Source organism: Macaca mulatta, chromosome 17 (genome assembly GCF_049350105.2).
Source record: "Macaca mulatta isolate MMU2019108-1 chromosome 17, T2T-MMU8v2.0, whole genome shotgun sequence".
Classification (NCBI taxonomy): Eukaryota; Metazoa; Chordata; class Mammalia; order Primates; family Cercopithecidae; genus Macaca; species Macaca mulatta.
Genome location: NC_133422.1, coordinates 85,514,461 through 85,533,705, shown reverse-complemented (window position 1 = coordinate 85,533,705; position 19,245 = coordinate 85,514,461). Strand labels below are relative to the sequence as shown.

The 19,245-nt window shown below is 38.4% G+C and overlaps 1 pseudogene; it reads right to left on the bottom strand.

The window, feature by feature from the left end:
- Positions 1 to 841: 841 nt before the first annotated feature.
- On the bottom strand, positions 842 to 1,445 carry LOC694256 (E3 ubiquitin-protein ligase HUWE1 pseudogene; annotated as a pseudogene).
- Positions 1,446 to 19,245: the final 17,800 nt, after the last annotated feature.

Sequence of the window (19,245 nt, the reverse complement as noted above, 5' to 3'; positions counted from 1 at the left end):
AATAAAAACTTTATCATTTTTTTGGCATTTCATTAACATCAGAGTATGAATCTGTTCTTTTTCACTAAATGACAGAAAGAGCTTTAACTTTAAATATTCCCAGGATGTGAGAAAAAATATTTGCCCTATAACTTTCTGATGCATTCATGAAAGGAAAACAAAAATATTGCAAGTATGGTTGCATGTCCAAATCCTATTAAGATAGTAATTCTTAACATAATGTACAATAGCCTTCCTCATCTAGCCCTCCTTCTCACTGTCTTCTGAAATAACTACTGAGCTTTTCCAAGCGTTTCTTAAACTTTTTTTTTAATGAAGAGTGCTCTTTATTTGAAAACCAACAACACAGACGCCAATCTTGTCTCACACTGAATCATTAGCTGTGCACATCAACACATTCCAATTAAGAAATGCAAACAGAACAAATATATGTATATAATATATATATGTAATATATATATATAATTTTTCCCCTATCCAAAGGTTTCAAGTCTCAATGCAGAAAATCCTTCTGAACACAGAATCTGAGGAGCATACTGTTCAAACAGGTGGGACAGACAGGTCCCTGCAAAGGCTACTGACTTTTAAACACATGGGTTGGGGATTGTGGATGGCATGGAAAGGGGAGAAAATGCAAGGAAACAGGCGGCGGGGAGAGAATGAGGAGAGGAACAGGTATGCGCTGGGGAATATGGGGTAGCTGGGACACACAAGGTGAGTTGGTGGATTTCATTTATTGGTTTTTGATAATTTCTTTCTGGTTCTTTTTTTAACTACCCCCTCCCCAGGGAGGGGGTTAAAAAACAAACAAACAAAACCCACAGAAGTGGGCAGGGCCTTATTAGGCCAGTCCAAATCCTTCAGAGCGCTCCTGGATAGCCAATAGTCGCATGTGGCAGAGCTTCTCAAAGCTCTCATAGGCAGGCAGATCCAGCTGATTAAAACATGTGTGAACTGAAGGCAGGCGATCTGTGGACCTGTCATCTCGATGAATCTGAAACTTCTGAATGCCATTCATGCCTTCGAGGGCAGCAAAGCCTTGCAGGGGTACCTTGGAAATACCTGTGACAAACTGGAGGAACTTGGCATGGTCACCTTGGTCGAAAGAACACCAATGCTCTCCAGAACCACTGGATCTGAATAGAGTTGGACTGGTACTTGTGGTATTCAGTGTTGGATTTCAGATCATCGATGTCAATGGTGGGCAGTCCTGATATAAGCAGCTCTAACTCCTGCTCAGTGAAGATGGACATGAGGCACTTTGTAGTGATCTCATAGAAGCCTTCTAAGAAAGCCGCCAGCTGCTTGCGGATGGTTCCTGTCATTCTCATCTGGCATACCAGGCATTGCAAATCCCCCAAAGAAATGAAGAATCGATTGAATATAGTGTTTGAAGGAGAAGGGCAGGATGCTGGCGGGCTCCTGAGGGAGTGATATATGATCATCTCTCGAGAGATGTTTAACCCTAGGTATGCCTTGTTCCTTACCTCACCTGGTGATCGAGTCACCTATACCATCAATCCATCTTCCCACTGCAACCCGAACCACCTCAGCTACTTCAAGTTTGTAGGACGTATTGTGGCCAAAGCTGTATATGACAACCATCTTTTGGAGTGCTACTTTACTCAATCCTTTTACAAACACATCTTGGGCAAGTCAGTCAGATATACAAATATGGAGAGTGAAGATTACCACTTCTACCAGGGTCTGGTTTATGTACTGGAAAATGATGTCTCCACCCTAGGCTATGACCTCACCTTCAGCACTGAGGTCCAAGAGTTTGGCATTTCTTAAACTTTCTACACGCTCTTCTGCCACTGAAATTGCAAGTACTCTACCTTGAAATATGCTTCCCTTTCCTCTTCACTTAGTAGTTAACCACTATTCCTTCTTCTCAACTGTAGTTGCTTCTTCTTGACTAGGTTAATAAAAACCTCTATGTTATACGTTAATAGCATTTCATTCTTATGTGTAAGACTTCAAAAACACTCAATACATGTGAATAAATTCACAATTAATAAATACTAACTTATTTTTGTGCAATCTGTGGTCTAAGTTTGCAATTTTTGATATTATTATTATTTCTTTGTTCCCTCCACCATTACTACTCTGCTGCTAAAAATGAGGCTTTTGTTCTCTATTCTGCTAAAAAACTTCTTGACTCAAATTTCTTCCCTAGGCAGTTTATATTTCTGGTTGAATACAGGGAATATATTCTCCAACCTCAAATAAGGTTTAGTTAGTTTTCTGCTCAAAATCTTCTTCATGTGCGTAAGGAAAACACACCAATATGTAAGCATGACATTGTGAGTATTCTTTAGTGTGAACTCTGTCCTTGTCATATTTACCCTACTTAAAGCATCTGCACAAAGTATCTTCAGTGACAACTATATCAAAATATCTGCTATTCCATCAACATATACTGCAACTTCCTAAGGATTGAAAATTAAATAAATATGCACAATTGAAACCAAAAACCTACTGGACTCAGCATGGGATGGAATCAAAGAATTAAAAGGACTGAGGGGACATAGTTTCCCTTCATGTCACAATGTGAACTACCTTCCCAACCACACATATTTTACTTCTCTGTCTTCCTCTTTATGTATTATTTTTTACTCCTCCTAATAATCGTTCTCTATTTACATTTTTAAGTAATGTGGATTTATTTGAAAGTATGTTTTAAGTGTTATGAATTATATTGCTGATCTTTATAGTAAAACTTCAGCCAGTCAAAAGAGAAATCTGAGTTTATAACTTTATGCATCAAAACAATAATATTAACTGTTATCCCAGCACTTTGGGAGACTAAAGCAGAAGGATTGCTTGGGGTCAGGAGTTCAAGATCAGCCTAGATAGCATATTGAGACCCTTTTTCTACAAAATAATAATAATAATTAATAATAATAAATTAGCTGAGCACAGTGTCGCATACCTGTAGTCCTACCTATTTGGGATACTGAGGTGGGAGGATGGCTTGGGCCCAAGAATTTGAGGCTGCAGCGAGCTGTAATCATGCCACTGCACTCCAACCTGGGAAATAGAGTGAAAATCTGCCTAAAAAACAAAACAAAACAAACAAACCCCAATAACTTTAAAAGTGAAAAGCAATTGGATATTTCTCTTATTAGGACAATGGGATATGACAGTAGAGTTAAAAGAATGCTTTTAATGTCTATTTACATACTGACTGTATATGAAACACTGTAATGATCAAAGAAAAGAATGCAAAGGTGATTAGAAAGAAACTGCTGTCCTCAAGAAGCTTAGTTTCTCTTGAGCAACATGAGCAGGAACGTTATTACAGTTAATACAAGGCACATTATATAAACCACCAAAAGTTAAACGAAAAGGAAGTGCTTTGGCAGTGCCTAGAGGAAAAGAGATTAATTTTTACTGAGATGACTGGAGCTGACTTAATGGTATAAGTGACATTTGACCTAAGTAAAGCAAGAGGAAGATTTCATTAGCCAGAGATAGGGAAAGAGGTCGCTCCAGGCTAAGGGAGAAGGATGAGGCAAAGCACAGAGGTGAACAAGGGCACGAGGTTGAAGGGAGACAGCTAGAAAAACAGGAGTGGGTTTAGATGGGGCTTCTGTAAGAAGACTGATTCATATGTGAGATGAGGCTCAAAAGGCAGATTGGGGTCAGATGGGGAACCCATGGATATCATGCAAAGGAACTGCGATTTTATGAATGTAGCAGAGAGCAATGAAAATATCACTTTTTTGTTTTGTTTTGTTACATTTTGTTATTATTTTTAAATTGGCCAGGTTTTAATTTCTAGATATTCTACTTACTACCTCAATTACATTGGGTAACACATAAAACTATCGTAATTCCATCTCCTCATCTGTATGAGGAGATCATGCCTGTTCAACTGCATTTTGGTTTTTGAACATTTACTCTGTGCTGGGCTCTGTTCCGGAGCTCGTGATACAGCAGCGAAGAAAAGAGAAGTATTCTACGTCTAAATCAAGATTAAAATCTTGAGGAGGAAAAGCAATGAAAAAATAAAGACATGCATATATGAGGCGGAGATACATTTGATGAATGGAACTGAGGCACAGTTAGGGGATATAAAGTGACGGCAGCATCTATTTTCAATAAAGTGTTTAGTGCAGGCTTCATTGAGGAGAAAACTGTTGGTCAGGTTCCCACGTGACTTTGCAGTGTTAAATGTGTAGGCAGGGAGGACAGCAGGCACAAACTACCTGAGCTGGGAGTGTGCTAGGCGTGTTCATAGAATAGCCAAGAGTGCGATGTAGTCGGAACAGAAAGAGGAAGAGCAGGAGGGGGAGTGGTCAGGGGTGAGATGCCATTGAACCCTGCAGACGGTGGAAAGAACTTGAATTTTATTGTGGGTAATAAAACAACACATTAGGGTTTCTGGATATACATGTGATACACTCTTATGTCCAGGTTAATAGGATTACTCTGACTGCTTTATAGAGAATAAATGAGCATTACATAAGTGAAAGTAAGCATAAGGATGTGATTGGGACAATGTATGAGAAGGATTGCATGCATGGCTGGAACTAAGGTGGTAAGAGCACAGTGGTAAAGTGCTTGGATTCCAGATATTTGGAAGGCACAGGTGACAATTATTTTCATCTAAATTAAATGGGAAATATATGAAGAAGAGAGTAGCCAGGGATGACTAATGTTTTTTAAAATAATTATTTATTATTATTATTATTATTATTATTATTATTATTGTCTGAGCATCTAAAGAAATTGAGGTGGCCTTGTCTAAGAGGGGAATGTAGCAGGAGAAACAGGTAAGGGAAAGAATTTAGACTTTTGTTTTAGCTACTCTTTAGATGTGCAAGTAGAAATTTGGAATTGTCAATTGTTATACAAGTCTTTAGTTCAAGGGAAAGTTGAGTCTGAGTGTACAAACACACAGTTAGTTAGGGACCATCAGTGCATAGAGGGTATTTGGAGCACAAGACTGTATGAGATCACCCAGAGAAATAATGTAGAGATCTGGGACTGACTGAGTACAGACGCTTGCAGGTTTCTCACGCTTTAGTGTGAAGAAAATGAGGAGGGTACAGTTAGCACCTAGGGAGGAATGTCCAGTGATGAAAAAAAGAAAATCAAGAGAGGGTATTCTGGAAGAAAAAAACAAAGTGCTTCAAGAAGGAAAAAGTGCTTAGGTATATCATGTGCTATGATTATGCAAATAAGATGAAGACTCAGTCAGAATTTATCATTAGATTCAGCAACGTAGAATTACTAGTGAAAATTAACAGGACAGTTTGAGTTGAAGGTGGCTTTTTAAATAAAAATCTGGAAGGCTAAAAATCTTTATCATGGAAAGTTCCCAGTACACAACAACTTTTCCTACCAAAATATCCAAAATATTTAGCAAAACGTTTATCTAAACTGAACATTTAAATGTTTAAAAACTTCCTAAATATAATTGAACTAAGAATATAGGAGAAATCTTTGAAGGCAAAAGCAACAACAACAAAAAATACACAAAAACTCAAGATGAGAAACACAATTTTTAAAGAGGTAATGAAGTCATGCAGTTTGACTTCTAAGAGCACTACAGCTCTGTGAAGATGTGGTTTGTCAGCTGATTAATTCTTCTTTGCTGTTCTGGATAGTCTTCTATGTACAAAACTGGTGGTACCATCACTCAAAGGGAGGGTTAGATAGTTAGGAAAATGTAAGAAATTATGGGAGAATGATTATAATAATTTATTTTTATTTTACCTGGCATTGAAATGTATTATCAACTATCAATACTAATATTTTTCTAAAGGGGAGAAAACTTTATGATAAAAATGTTTTTAAGAAAAATTGCCTTACTATAAAATGTGCCATATCCAATTTGTGGTTCACTATATTCTCAAGCTATCAGTCTTCTGAAGCAATAAATTTCTGTTGTATACTCCATAAGCTCCTGTGATAACATTTTATATTGCTTGTCTGCTGCCTGAAGGAGGAGGGCAAAATACTATTTCAATGTGCATTTTGCATCTGAGGAGACTAGACTTGTTTATTGCAATAGTCCCATTTCTTACTTTAGGGCAATGGTCATCTGATATGAAAGAGAAAATTAGAAGGGATTTGTTTCTCTTCCCCAAGGAAAAGGGGAGAGGAAAGACAGGAGAGGAGAGGAAAAAGGGAGGGGAAGATACACAATTGACATCCTGGAAGGTGAATACTAAGTGAGTGATCATCTAATTAGTAGTGATTGGTAGTGATTGGCTGAAATACTTTTTAAGAATACGAAGTTCAAGTATGATTCTAGCCATGTCACCCTCACATCCTCACTATTGCTTTGTGGGGATTATTTTTGTTGTTATTGTTGTGCATGCAATCCCTGAGGAAGAGGTTAGATGTCAAGTCTGGTGTTTGGGTTGAATTCTACCCCCGCCCCACCGCCAAATTCATTTGTTGAAATCCTAACTGCCAGTATCTCAGAATGTACTCATTTGGAAATAGGATTATTGCAGTTGAGGTCATAGTAGAGTAAGGTGGGCTTCTAAACCAATGTGACTGATGCTCTTAAAAAAACAAACAAACAAAAACAAAACAAAACAAAAAAACACCACCTGAAGAGAGTGTTATGTACAGAGGGAAGACGATGAGAAGACAACTAGAACACCATCTGCAAGAGCAAATCACTGGAGCTGAGCAGGTTTTCCCCCATATCCCTCTGAAGGCACCAATCCTACAAACAACTCACTCTTGGGCTTTCACCCTCCAGAACTGTGATACAAAAAGTTTCTGTGGCTGAAGCCACCCAGTTCGTGGTACTTTGTTACAGCAGCTATAGCAGACTAATACATTTGAACCTGGTGAAGAAGAAAATCAGCATGAAGAAAATCTGTTTCTTAGAGGCAGAATGAGCTAATTTGGGTTAACTGATGAGTTAATTTGGGTTCTCTGAGAAATAGGCACTGGTGGGATTAGATGTGGAGGAAATCCCTGTGAAGGATTAAAGGAGGGAACAGGGAGAGTCTCTAGACTACAGTGCAAGTCTGACTTCCGTGAAATAGAAGGGCAAGAAAGAAGGACTAAGTAGCAAGAGTTTCAAACTGCAGTACAGGACTATGAACATTTGCCAGGTATATGGGGAATTCTCAACCCCAGAGGAGTCGTGCCTCTTGTAGTAATGAGTTTGCCGAATAACCCTGCCATGTTCCTCCATTGGCTGAGAGCAGCTTGAGGGAAGCATGGCCTCGGCATAAATACAGAGAGGTGGCAACTGGGGTTCGAACTCTGCTCTCCACAGTGTGAGATTTAACTTGTGCATTTCCGTGGCTGCTATACCTGGGAGTCTAAAGATGCCTTAGGAGGGGAATAATCTATTTCTTGAGAGTTGGACGAAATATGTTATTTGTTTAAGGTACCATCCGGTATTCTTATGGTGACAACAGAATAAAATTTTGATTAATAAAAATGTAAAGAAAGATATCTGCCTTTAGATCAGGGATTGGAAAAGTATGACCTGTGGACCAAATCCAGCCTCTTGCCTGTTTTCGTATGGCTTGTGGGCTAAGAGTGGTTTTTACATGTTTAAAGAGTAAAGATGAAGAAGAGAAGAAGGAAGAGGAAAGCAAAGAGGAGGAAGAGGAGAAGAAGGAGGAAGGAGGAGGGGAAGGAGAATCAACAGAGACTGTATAATGTCTGTAAAGTCTATGATATTTATTATCTGATCCTTTACAAAACAGTGTTTGCAAACCACTGCTGCAGAAGAGCAGTGAGTGTCATTGCGATGCCAGGAAAGCTGGCTTGAGAGGATTTACAGATTAGCAGGTTATTCCTTGACCTGCGCCTATAGAACTAAGCCAAGTTAGGCATGATGAAGGAAGGTGGGGGTAGGTAGGTAGTGCTTGCTCCCGTAAAAAGAAGGAAAGTGGAATAATTAAGCACAAAAGATCTGGCTTCTTTTGTTAGTCATATGACCATATTAGTTCAGACTTCCCTTCTCTTGTTTTGTCCTTTTCAGATGAGTGGACTTTTCATGTGCTGTGTGGTGGATATGACTCACATCATATTTTAGATACTAAGTATACAGGGATCATGAATGCTAAGGTGGGGATAGGGGCTTGCTTGCAGTGTTAAGAAGAGTGGTGAAGATAAACCTCATAGAAAAGGTTAAGTATAAGCAGATATAGAAATAGAGATTTAGTCAGGATTAACCAAGGTGCAAATCAAAGGTAGGATATATGCCAAACTGGAGCACACCAGACATACATTTAGAAGCAATGTTAGGAGATACTTGGAGGAACCCAAAGAGGTATATCTATGCTTATTTACCTTTATGCACTCTTTAAGATAGCGTTTGGGAGTGAGGTATTATGGGGGAGAAACTTTAAAGGGCAGACAGAAATATTTTTTCCTTACTCACATAGCTTTGTAATGACTATTGTATTTGTTATTACAAACTAGAATACTCAACTCTAGACTTCATGGGTATTTATTTTATTACATATGCTAAAAAACAGCTGCAGTCAGGTGATTATTTGCAATGATCTAGAGAGCTCCTATTTAATGGCCTTTAGTAAATCTTTACAAATTCCTAATTGAGTTCATGACTTGTCCAGAGACTAAGTACATGAGTGTTTCTGAAAGTTTAAAATAATTTCATAACTTGAAAGATGTGGTTCATATGAGAAAATTGTTTTATAATTATAGTGAATTGGAATAAAAAGTATTTTATAAGTAAGAACAATTACTTTTTAAAATAGTTGAAATGTAGTTTAAGTTAAAAAGAATGTTTTTAAAATGTTTATTCTTTATTCTTTGTAATATGCATTGCTCTGCAAACATTTTATCACCATTTTCTATTTTGGCAGGATCATGACCCACATCTATTTAAAAATAATTTGCTTTTTAAAGTTTAAATTCTCCTTTATGACTGCATTTGAATATTTCATTCTATATGTTGTTTTGTTTCAATTAGCTACTGAACATTCCTAATTGTTTCTTTTTAATATTCTAGCTACAAATCAATGTGACTTTGACAAACAGTGACTAGTACAAAGAGTTTTACTTTTAAATATGCCTTTCAATCTCCCTTGGCATTTATTTTTTATGTGCACATTATGACCACAGCAAGTCACTTTTCATCTCAGAGATTTCAATTTCTCATTTGGAAAAGGTGCACATCAGATTACACAATAGAAACCTTTTCATTGTAAAAAGAATTCTTATTATTTTCATGAGTATTTCTAATCTTTCTCAAGGTTTTAAAATTTAGGAATAGCAAAGATTAGGTATTTTCCAGTTCATGATGAGTTCAGGTTTTGCCAGGTAACGTTTAACACATTAGGTAATAACTTAGGCTCAATGATGGGCTTCTAACTGATGGTCAAGTATTAGTTTTTTATGGCTACATATCAGCCACAAGGTATGGTAAATATAGGCAGAATCTTCCCTCTTGTTGAGGGGAGGTCAGTCTTTTGCTCTATTCAAACAGATTGGATGAGACCCATCTATATTATAGAGGACAATATGCTTAATTAAAGTCCCCAGATTTAAATGTTAATCTCACCTAAAAACATCCTCATGGCTGGGCGCAGTGGCTTACATCTGTAATCCCAGCACTTTGGAAGGGTGAGGCAGGTGGATCACCTGAGGTCAGGAGTTCAAGACCAGCCTCACCAACGTGGTGAAACCCGTCTGTACTAAACATACAAAAATTAGCCAGGTGTGGTGGCAGACGCCTATAATCCCAACTACTTGGGAGGCTGAGGCAGGAAAATCGGTTGGACCTGGGAGGCGGAGGTTGCAGTGAGCCAAGATTGCACTATTGCACTCCAGCCTGGTCAGCAGAGTGAGACTCCGTCTCAGAAAAAAACAAAACAAAACAAAAAACACACAGAAAAACATTCTCATAGGAACGTCCAGAATAATGTTTGACCACATATCTAGGCACCATGGCCCAGTCAAGTTGACATATAAAATTAACTAAAACACGCTAACTTGCTATTTTTTTCAGAGAACTTCAACAACACTGAACTCACTTTGTAGGATGTGAGACACGAAAACATATGAGAAGGAACCCCACTATTTGCTTTCAGGTGATGACTATCAGATATATTTAAAAATAATGTAAAGATAAGGGGACAGATGGGTGCAGTGGCTCATGCCTATAATCCCAGCACTTTGGGAAGTGAAGGCGGGTGAATCACTTGAGGTCAGAAGTTTGAAACCAGCCTGGCCAGCATGGCAAAACCCCATTTCTATTAAAAATACAAAAATTAGCTGGGCGTGGTGGTGCACGTCTGTAGTCCCAGCTACTCTGGAGGCTGAGGCCGGAGAATCGATTGAACATGGCAGGTGGAGGTTGCAGTGAGCTGAGATGGGAGCACTGCACTCCAGCCTGCGTGACAAAAGGAGACTCTGTCTCAAAAAAAAAAAAAAAAGAAAAGAAAAAGAAAAAGATAAGGGGTTAATCTTTTCTGACTTTCGAGATTCCTGGAGTTATGAAGATCCAGGTTACTAGCTCATCGCAATAATATTTTAGAATGGAAGTGTGATATTAAATTTATGATAGAATAACTTACAGATTCCCATATCACAGAGAATATTTGTTGAAATACATGAAATTGTCACCTATTTTTTTATTACATTTCATTATTTTTAAATCAAATGAAATGGGGCCTGAGGAATTGCAATCTAGCTTAAAACTGAAAACCTAACTTAGAAATTTGCCTATGTCACAAATAGCTGTCTCAGCCAATCACAGAAGTCGAACTTCTGTCCATAGCAGGAAGCCAACTGTTCAAAACAGGTTCAATTAAGGCAAAAGCCCAGGTTTAACCAATCAAGCTGTCTCTGTACCTCACTTCCATTTTCTGTACATCGCTCTATTTTCTCTGGCTATAAATATAGCCTGCACATGTGGTGGGGTGGAGCATTCTGAACCATTTTTGGTCCAGACTGCTGCTCGATTCTAGAATCACAAATAAAAGCCAGTAAGATCTGCAAAACTGGAATTGATGTAATTTTGCTTTTTAACATTATAAAATGATTAACAACTGTAAATGATAATATAAACCAAACACTGAAAAATGCATTTTTATCTACGTTTATTATCCTTCTTATATAACCTAGAATTACTCGGCACAAGATTAGACCTATATTTAAAGGTAGTAAACACTAGTAATTTGCATGATTAATTTTGTGGCTAGATAGCCCCTTGATGACTGACATTCAATTTGATATAACAGCATTTCAAAAGAAATGCCTTCACACCCTCCTGACACATAGAAGTACGATTACTTTGTTAAAGGAAAGAAAAACGTTTTGAAGAAAACATTGTCTAAGCATTTAGCTCTAGAAACTTTAACAAGTGATTTACTTTTCAGGTGGAATTCACATTATACTCTGTTCACATACTAACTCTGTGGGCTTGCATAATCACGCACTGCATCGAACACACAGTCACTGTGCTAAGTAGTTACTGGGGCTACAGGTGTGGTAGAAGACGACTTTGCTCCGATTACATGGGAGAGCACATTCCAGCTTCCAGATCTAGTTTAAATGAAGCTAAAACAGGAATAAGCTTTAAAATTGCTACAGAATTCAGCTACAATTCAGGTTACAGAAAACACTGATGCTGATGAAGAAAATGGTGGCTTATACCTGTAATCCCAACACTTTGGGAGGTCGAAGCGGGTGTATCATTTGAGGTCAGGAGTTCAAGACTAGCCTGGCCAACATGGTGAAACCCCATCTCTACTAAAAATATGTAAAAAGTAGCTGGGCATGGTGGCGAGTACCTGTAACGCCAGCTACTGGGGAGGTTGAGACAGGAGAATCACTTGAACCTGGGAGGCGGAGGTTGCAGTGAGTCGAGATCATGCTGTTGCATTCCAGCCTGGGCAACCAAGTGAGACTCCATCTCAAAAGAAAAAAAAGAAAAAAAGAAAGAAAAGAAGAAGGAAGGAAGGAAGGAAGGAAGGAAGGAAGGAAGGAAGGAAGGCAGGCAGGCAGGCAGCAAAAACACATTGCACAATGTAGAGAAAGAATGGGCTACCTCACCATCCCTGCATCTAGCCAAAAAGATGAAGTCTCTCTAAACAATTTAGAGAACTTGGGAAAACAGAAGTGATCATTCCAGGACAGACCAGAGGAGTGAGACAAGAGCAATGTGGGCTCCAGTGAAGATGGTAAAGAACAGGTTTTAAGATGCGGATATCTGGATACACATAGAAAAGGCCACGTGAAGACACAGTGAGAAGGCACAATCTGCAAAACAAGGAGAGGCTTTAGATGAAATAAAACCCGCCAACACCTGGATCTCAGGCTTCTAGCTTCCAGAAGTGAAAACATAAATATCTGTTTTTTAAGTTACTCAGTTTGTGATAGTTTGTTATGGCAGCCTAAGTAGGCTAGTACAGTTTTTATTAGTTGTTTGGTGAGATCAACTTGCCAGAAACATGGCTCAAGAATGAAATGCTTTAAGACACACTAAACTCAACTGCACTGTATCTGGCTTACTAAAGATACTATCCCTTAAAACATGGGGGTTTCCATATTTTTAAAAATCAAATTTTTCAAATTGTAAAACTCGAATTTAAACATTAAAAAATCATTTTAATCCTTTAACAAATAAAATATTGATTTATGGTGTACACCATAATGTTTTGAAATATGTGTACATTGTGAAATGGCTAAATTGAGCTAGTTTACATATCTATCACCTTACATCTTTATGATTTTTGGTTATAAGAACATTTAAAATTTACTCTGTTAGTGGTTTTCAAGTATATAACACATTGTTTTTATCTATAGTCACCATGCTGCACAACAGATCTCATGAACTTATTCCTTCTATTGATCTGAAATTTAAAAAAAAATTTATAATAGCCACCAAAAAACACTTAGAAATAAATTTAACCAAGGAGGTGAAAGATCAGTACACTGAAAACTATAAAACATTGATGAAAGAAATTGGAGAAGACACAAATAAATAAAAAGATACGCTATGTTCACAGATTGGGAGAACTTACATTGTTAAAATGCCCATACTAACCAATGCTATCTATAGATTCTGAGCAGTTCCTCCCAAAATTTCAATGACCTTTTTTTCACAGAAAAAAAATATATACTAAAATTTACATGGAGCACCAAAGATTTTGCATAGCCAAAGCAATGAAAATCAATAATACCAGAGCTGAAGGCATCATACTATGTGACCTCAAAACCTCATACAAATATATAGCAATCAAAAAAGCATGGTACAGAGGCTCTTCAGTTAAATTAGATTCCATTTGTCAATTTTGGCTTTTGTTGCCGTTGCTTTGGTATTTTAGTCATGAAGTCTTGGCCCATGCCAATGTCCTGAATGGTATTGCCTAGGTTTTCTTCTCTGATTCTTATGGTTTTAGGTCTTAAGTTTAAGTCTTTAATTCATCTTGAGTTAATTTTTGTATAAGGTGTAAGGAAGGGGTCCAGTTTCAGTTTTCTGCATATGGCTAGCCAGTTTTCCCAACACCATTTATTAAATAGGGAAACCTTTCCCCATTGCCTGTTTTTGTCAGGTTTGTCAAACATCAGATGGTTGTAGATGTGTGGTGTTATTTCTGAGGCCTCTGTTCTGTTCCATTGGTCTATATATCTGTTTTGGTACCAGTACCATGCTGTTTTGGTTACTACAGCCTTGCAGTGTAGTTTGAAATCAGGTAGCGTGGTTGAAGCCTCCAACTTTGTTCTTTTCTTAGGATTGTCTTAGCTATACGGGCTCTTTTTTGGTTCCATATGAAATTTAAAGTAGTTTTCTCCAACTCTGAAGAAAGTCAATGGTAGCTTGATGGGAATAGCATTGAATCTATGCATTACTTTGGGCATTATGGCCATTTTCACAATATTGAATCTTCCTGTCCATGAGCATGGAATGTTTTTCCATTTGTTTGTGTACTCTCTTATTTCCTTGAGCAGTGGTTTGTAGTTCTCCTTGAAGAGGTCCTTCACATCCCTTGTAACTTGTGTTCCTAGGTATTTTATTGTGTTTCTAGCAATTGTGAATACGAGTTTGCTCATGATTTGGCTCTCTGTTTGTCTATTATTGATGTATAGGAATGCTTGTGATTTTTACACATTGAATTTGTATCCTGAAACTTTGCTGAAGTAGCTTATCAGCTTAAGGAGATTTTGGACTGAGACAATGGGCTTTTCTAGATATATAATCATGTCATCTGCAAACAGAGACAATTTGACTTCCACTCTTCCTATTTGAATACTATTTCTTTCTTTCTCTTGCCTAATTGCCCTGGCCAGAACTTCCAATACAATGTTGAAAAGAAGTGGTTAGTTTGCTAAGAATGATGGTTTCCAGCTGCATCCATGTCCTTACAAAGGACACAAACTCATCCTTTTTTATGGCTGCATAGTATTCCATGGTGTATATGTGCCACATTTTCTTAATCCAGTCTGTCACTGATGGACATTCGGGTTGATTCCAAGTCTTTGCTATTGTGAATAGTGCCGCAATAAACATACGTGTGCATGTGTCTTTATAGCAGCATGATTTATAATCCTTTGGGTATATACCCAGTAATGGGATGGCTGGGTCATATGGTACATCTAGTTCTAGATCCTTGAGGAATCGCCATACTGTTTTCCATAATGGTTGAACTAGTTTACAATCCCACCAACAGTGTAAAAGTGTTCCTATTTCTCCACATCCTCTCCAGCACCTGTTGTTTCCTGACTTTTTAATGATCGCCATTCTAACTGGTGTGAGATGGTATCTCATTGTGGTTTTGATTTGCATTTCTCTGATGGCCAGTGATGATGAGCATTTTTTCATGTGTCTGTTGGCTGTATGAATGTCTTCTTTTGAGAAATGTCTGTTCATAGCAAACTATCACAAGAACAGAAAACCAAACACCACATGGTGGGAACTGAACAATGAGATCACTTGGACTCAGGAAGGGGAACATCACACACCGGGGCCTATTATGGGGAGGGGGGAGGGAGGAAGGATTGCATTGGGAGTTATACCCAATGTAAATGACGAGTTGATGGGTGCTGACGAGTTGATGGGTGCAGCACAGCAACATGGCACAAGTATACATATGTAACAAACCTGCATGTTACGCACAGGTACCCTAGAACTTAAAGTATAATAATAATAATAATAATAAAAAGACATTAAAATTCTTAAAATTTAAGAATTTTAAACTGAATTAAGACAAAGGATGAGCCATGTATAGACCCAGAGAAAATAACTTCAGACTGAGCAAACCACAAGTTCAAAGTTCCCAAGGTACGCATGTGCTTGACATGCTCTTAGAACAGCAAGGAGGTCAGCATGGCAGAGGCCAGATCATGTAAGGTCTAGCAGGTCAGGGTGGGGACTTGGATTATGCACTAGGGTGATAGGAAGCCATCAGAGGGATTTGAGAAGGGAGTGACCTGATCAGATTTCGCTTTTAAAAACACCACTCCGGCTGCTGTTGGATAGTGGGATATTCATTGGAAAGGGGTAAGAGTGATAGCTTTGCAAAGAAACACTCTTCAGAGGCTGTGCCTTTATACATGATTGAGCCTATGGGAATAATGAGGGTTGTGGTCCCGGCAAATCCTAAATTTCTCTATGTTTTCACAAGCTATACATGATCAAGTAAATAGTGGAATTCAGCTATTTTGGAAAAAAAAAAAAAAAAAAGAAGTGGTTAGAGAGGGCAACCTTGTCTTTTGCTGACTTTCAAAGAGAATGCTTCCAGCTTTTGCCCATTCAGTATGATATTGCCTGTGGGTCTGTCATAAATAGCTCTTATTTTGAGATATATTTCATCAATACCTAGTTTATTGAGAATTTTTATCATGAAGGGGTGTTGAATTTTATCAAAGGCCTTTTCTGGATCTATTGAGATAATCATGTGGTTTTTGTCTTTGGTTCTGTTTATATGATGGATTATGTTTATTGATTTGTGTATGTTGAACAAGCCTTGCATCCCAGCATGAAGCCTACTTGATTGTGGTGGACAAGTTTTTTGATGTGCTGCTGGATTCAGTTTGTCAGTGTTTATTGAGGATTTTCTCATCGAAGTTCATCAGGGATATTGGCCTGAAATTTTCCTTTTTTGTTGTGAATCTACTAGATTTTGGTATCAGGATGATGCTGGCCTCATACAATGAATTAGGGAGAAGTCCCTCTTTTCCTATTGTTTGAAATAGTTTTAGAGGGAATGGTACCAGCTCCTTTTTGTACCTTCGGTGGAATTTGGCTGTGCATCCTGCTGTTCCTGGGCCTTTTTTTGTTGGTAGGCTATTAATTAGTGCCTCAATCTCTCACCACTCTTATTCAACATAGTATTAGAAGTTCTGGCCTGGGCAATCAGGCAAGAGAAATAAATAAAGCGTATTCACATAGGAAGAAAGGAAGTCAAATTGTCTGTTTCCAGATAACATGATTGTATAATTTAAAAAGCCCGTTGTCTCAGCCCAAAATCTCGTTAAGCTGATAAGAAACTTTAGCAAAGTGTCAGGATACAAAATCAATGTGCAAAAATCAGAAGCATTCCTATACATCAGCAATAGACAATCAAAGAGCAAAATTATGAGTGAACTCCCAGTCACAATTGCTATAAAGAGAATAAAATACCTAGGAATGCAACTTACAAGGGATGTGAAGGACCTCTTCAAGAACTATACGCCACTGCTCAAAAAAATAAGAGAAGACACAAACAAATGGAATAACATTCCATGCACATAGATAGGAAGAATCAATATCGTGAAAATGGCCATACTACCCAAAGTAATTTATAGATTCAATGCTATTCCCATCAAGCTACCATAGACTTTCTTCACAGAGTTAGAGAAAACTACTTTTAAATTTCATATGGAACCAAAAAAAGAGCCTATATAGCCAAGACAATCCTAAGAAAAAGAACAAATCTGGAGGCATAAATCATGCTACCTGATTTCAAACTGCACTGCAAGACTATAGTAACCAAAACAGCATGGTACTGGTACCAAAACAGATATTTATTTATTTATTTTTTTATCCTTATAAGAAATCTTTATTATTATTATTATTATACTTTAAGTTCTAGGGTACATGTGCACAACGTGCAGGTTTGTTACATATGTATACTTGTGCCATGTTGGTGTGCTGCACCCATCAACTCATCAGCACCCATCAACTAGTCATTTACATTGGGTATAACTCCCAATGCAATCCCTCTCCCCTCCCCCCTCCCCATAATAGGCCCCGGTGTGTGATGTTCCCCTTCCAGAGTCCAAGTGATCTCATTGTTCAATTCCCACCTATGAGTGAGAACATGCGGTGTCTGGTTTTCTGTTCTTGCAATAGTTTGCTGAGAATGATGGTTTCCAGCTGCATCCATGTCCCCACAAAGGACACGAACTCATCCTTTTTTATGGCTGCATAGTATTCCATGGTGTATATGTGCCACATTTTCTCAACCCAGTCTGTCACTGATGGACATTCGGGTTGATTCCAAGTCTTTGCTATTGTGAATAGTGCCGCAATAAACATACGTGTGCATGTGTCTTTACAGCAGCATGATTTATAGTCCTTTGGGTATATACCCAGTAATGGGATGGCTGGGTCATATGGTATTTCTAATTCTAGATCCTTGAGGAATCGCCATACTGTTTTCCACAATGGTTGAACCAGTTTACAATCCCGCCAACAGTGTAAAAGTGTTTCTATTTCTCCACATCCTCTCCAGCACCTGTTGTTTCCTGACTTTTTAATGATTGCCATTCTAACTGGTATGAGATGGTATCTCATTGTGGTTCTGATTTGCATTTCTCTGATGGCCAGTGATGACGAGCATTTTTTTTATGTGTCTATTGGCTGTATGCATGTCTTCTTTTGAGAAATGTTTATTCATATCCTTTGTCCACTTTTTGATGGGGTTGTTTGTTTTTTTCTTGTAAATTTGCAAAACAGATATTTAGACCAATGGATCAGAAAAGAAGCCTCAGAAATAACGCCACACATCTACAACCATCTGATGTTTGACAAATCTGACAAAAACAAGCAATGGGGAAAGGTTCTCTATTTAATAAATAGTGTTGGGAAAACTGGCTAGCCATATGCAGAAAACTGAAACTGGACCCCTTCCTTACACTTTATAAAAAAATTGGATTTTTGTATACTCAAGATGGATTAAAGATTTAAATATAAGATTGAAAACTATAAAAACCCTAGACAAAAACCTAGGCAATACCATTCAGGACATTCGCATGGGAAAAACTTCATGACTAAAACACCAAAAGCAATGGCAACAAAAACCAAAATTGACAAACTAAAGAGCTCGTGCACAGGAAAAAAAACTATCATCAGAGTGAATAGACAACCTACAGAAGCCACAGCCTGACCTCTACATTGGCCCCTTTCAGTCACAGCTGGAGCGACTAGGATCCAGGGCACAAAGTCCCTATGCTACCCACAGTACGTGGACCCTAGGCCCAGCCCATGAAACCATTTTCTCCTAGGTCTCCCGCTGGTGATGGGACGGGCTGCCCTGAAGACCTCTGAAATGCTCTAGAGATATTTTCCCCATTGTCTGGGTTATTAACATTTGGCTCTTATTACTTATGCCAATTTCTGCAGCAGGCTTGAATTTCTCCTCAGAAAATGGGTTTTTCTTTTCTTTTTTTTTTTTTTTTTTTTGAGACGGAGGCTCACTCTGTCACCCAGGCTGGAGTGCAGTGGCGCGATCTCGGCTCAGTGCAAGCTCCGCCTCCCAGGTTAAGGCCATTCTCCTGCCTCAGCCTCCCAAATAGCTGGGACTACAGGTGCCCGCCACCACGCCTCGCTAATTTTTTTGTATTTTTAGTAGAGACACGGTTTCACTGTGTTAGCCAGGATGGTCTCGGTCTCCTGACCTTGTGATCCGCCAGCCTCGGCCTCCCAAAGTGCGGGGATTGCAGGCCTGAGCCACCGCGCCTGGCCCTGGGATTTTCTTTTCTATCACAGAGTCAGGCTGCAAATTTTCCAAACTTATATGCTCTGCTTCCCTCATAAAACTGAATGCCTTTAACAGCACCAAAAGTCATCCCTTGAATGCTTTGATGCTTAGAAATTTCTTCCTCCAGATACCATAAATCATTTCTCTCAAGTTCAAAGTTCTACAAATCTCTAAGGCAGGGGCAAAATGCCACCAGTTTCTTTGCTGAAACATAACAAGAATCACCTTTGCTCCAGTTCCCAACAATTTCCTCATTTCTACCTGAGGCCACCTCAGTCTGGACCTTATTGTCCATATCACTATCAGCATTTTGGGCAAA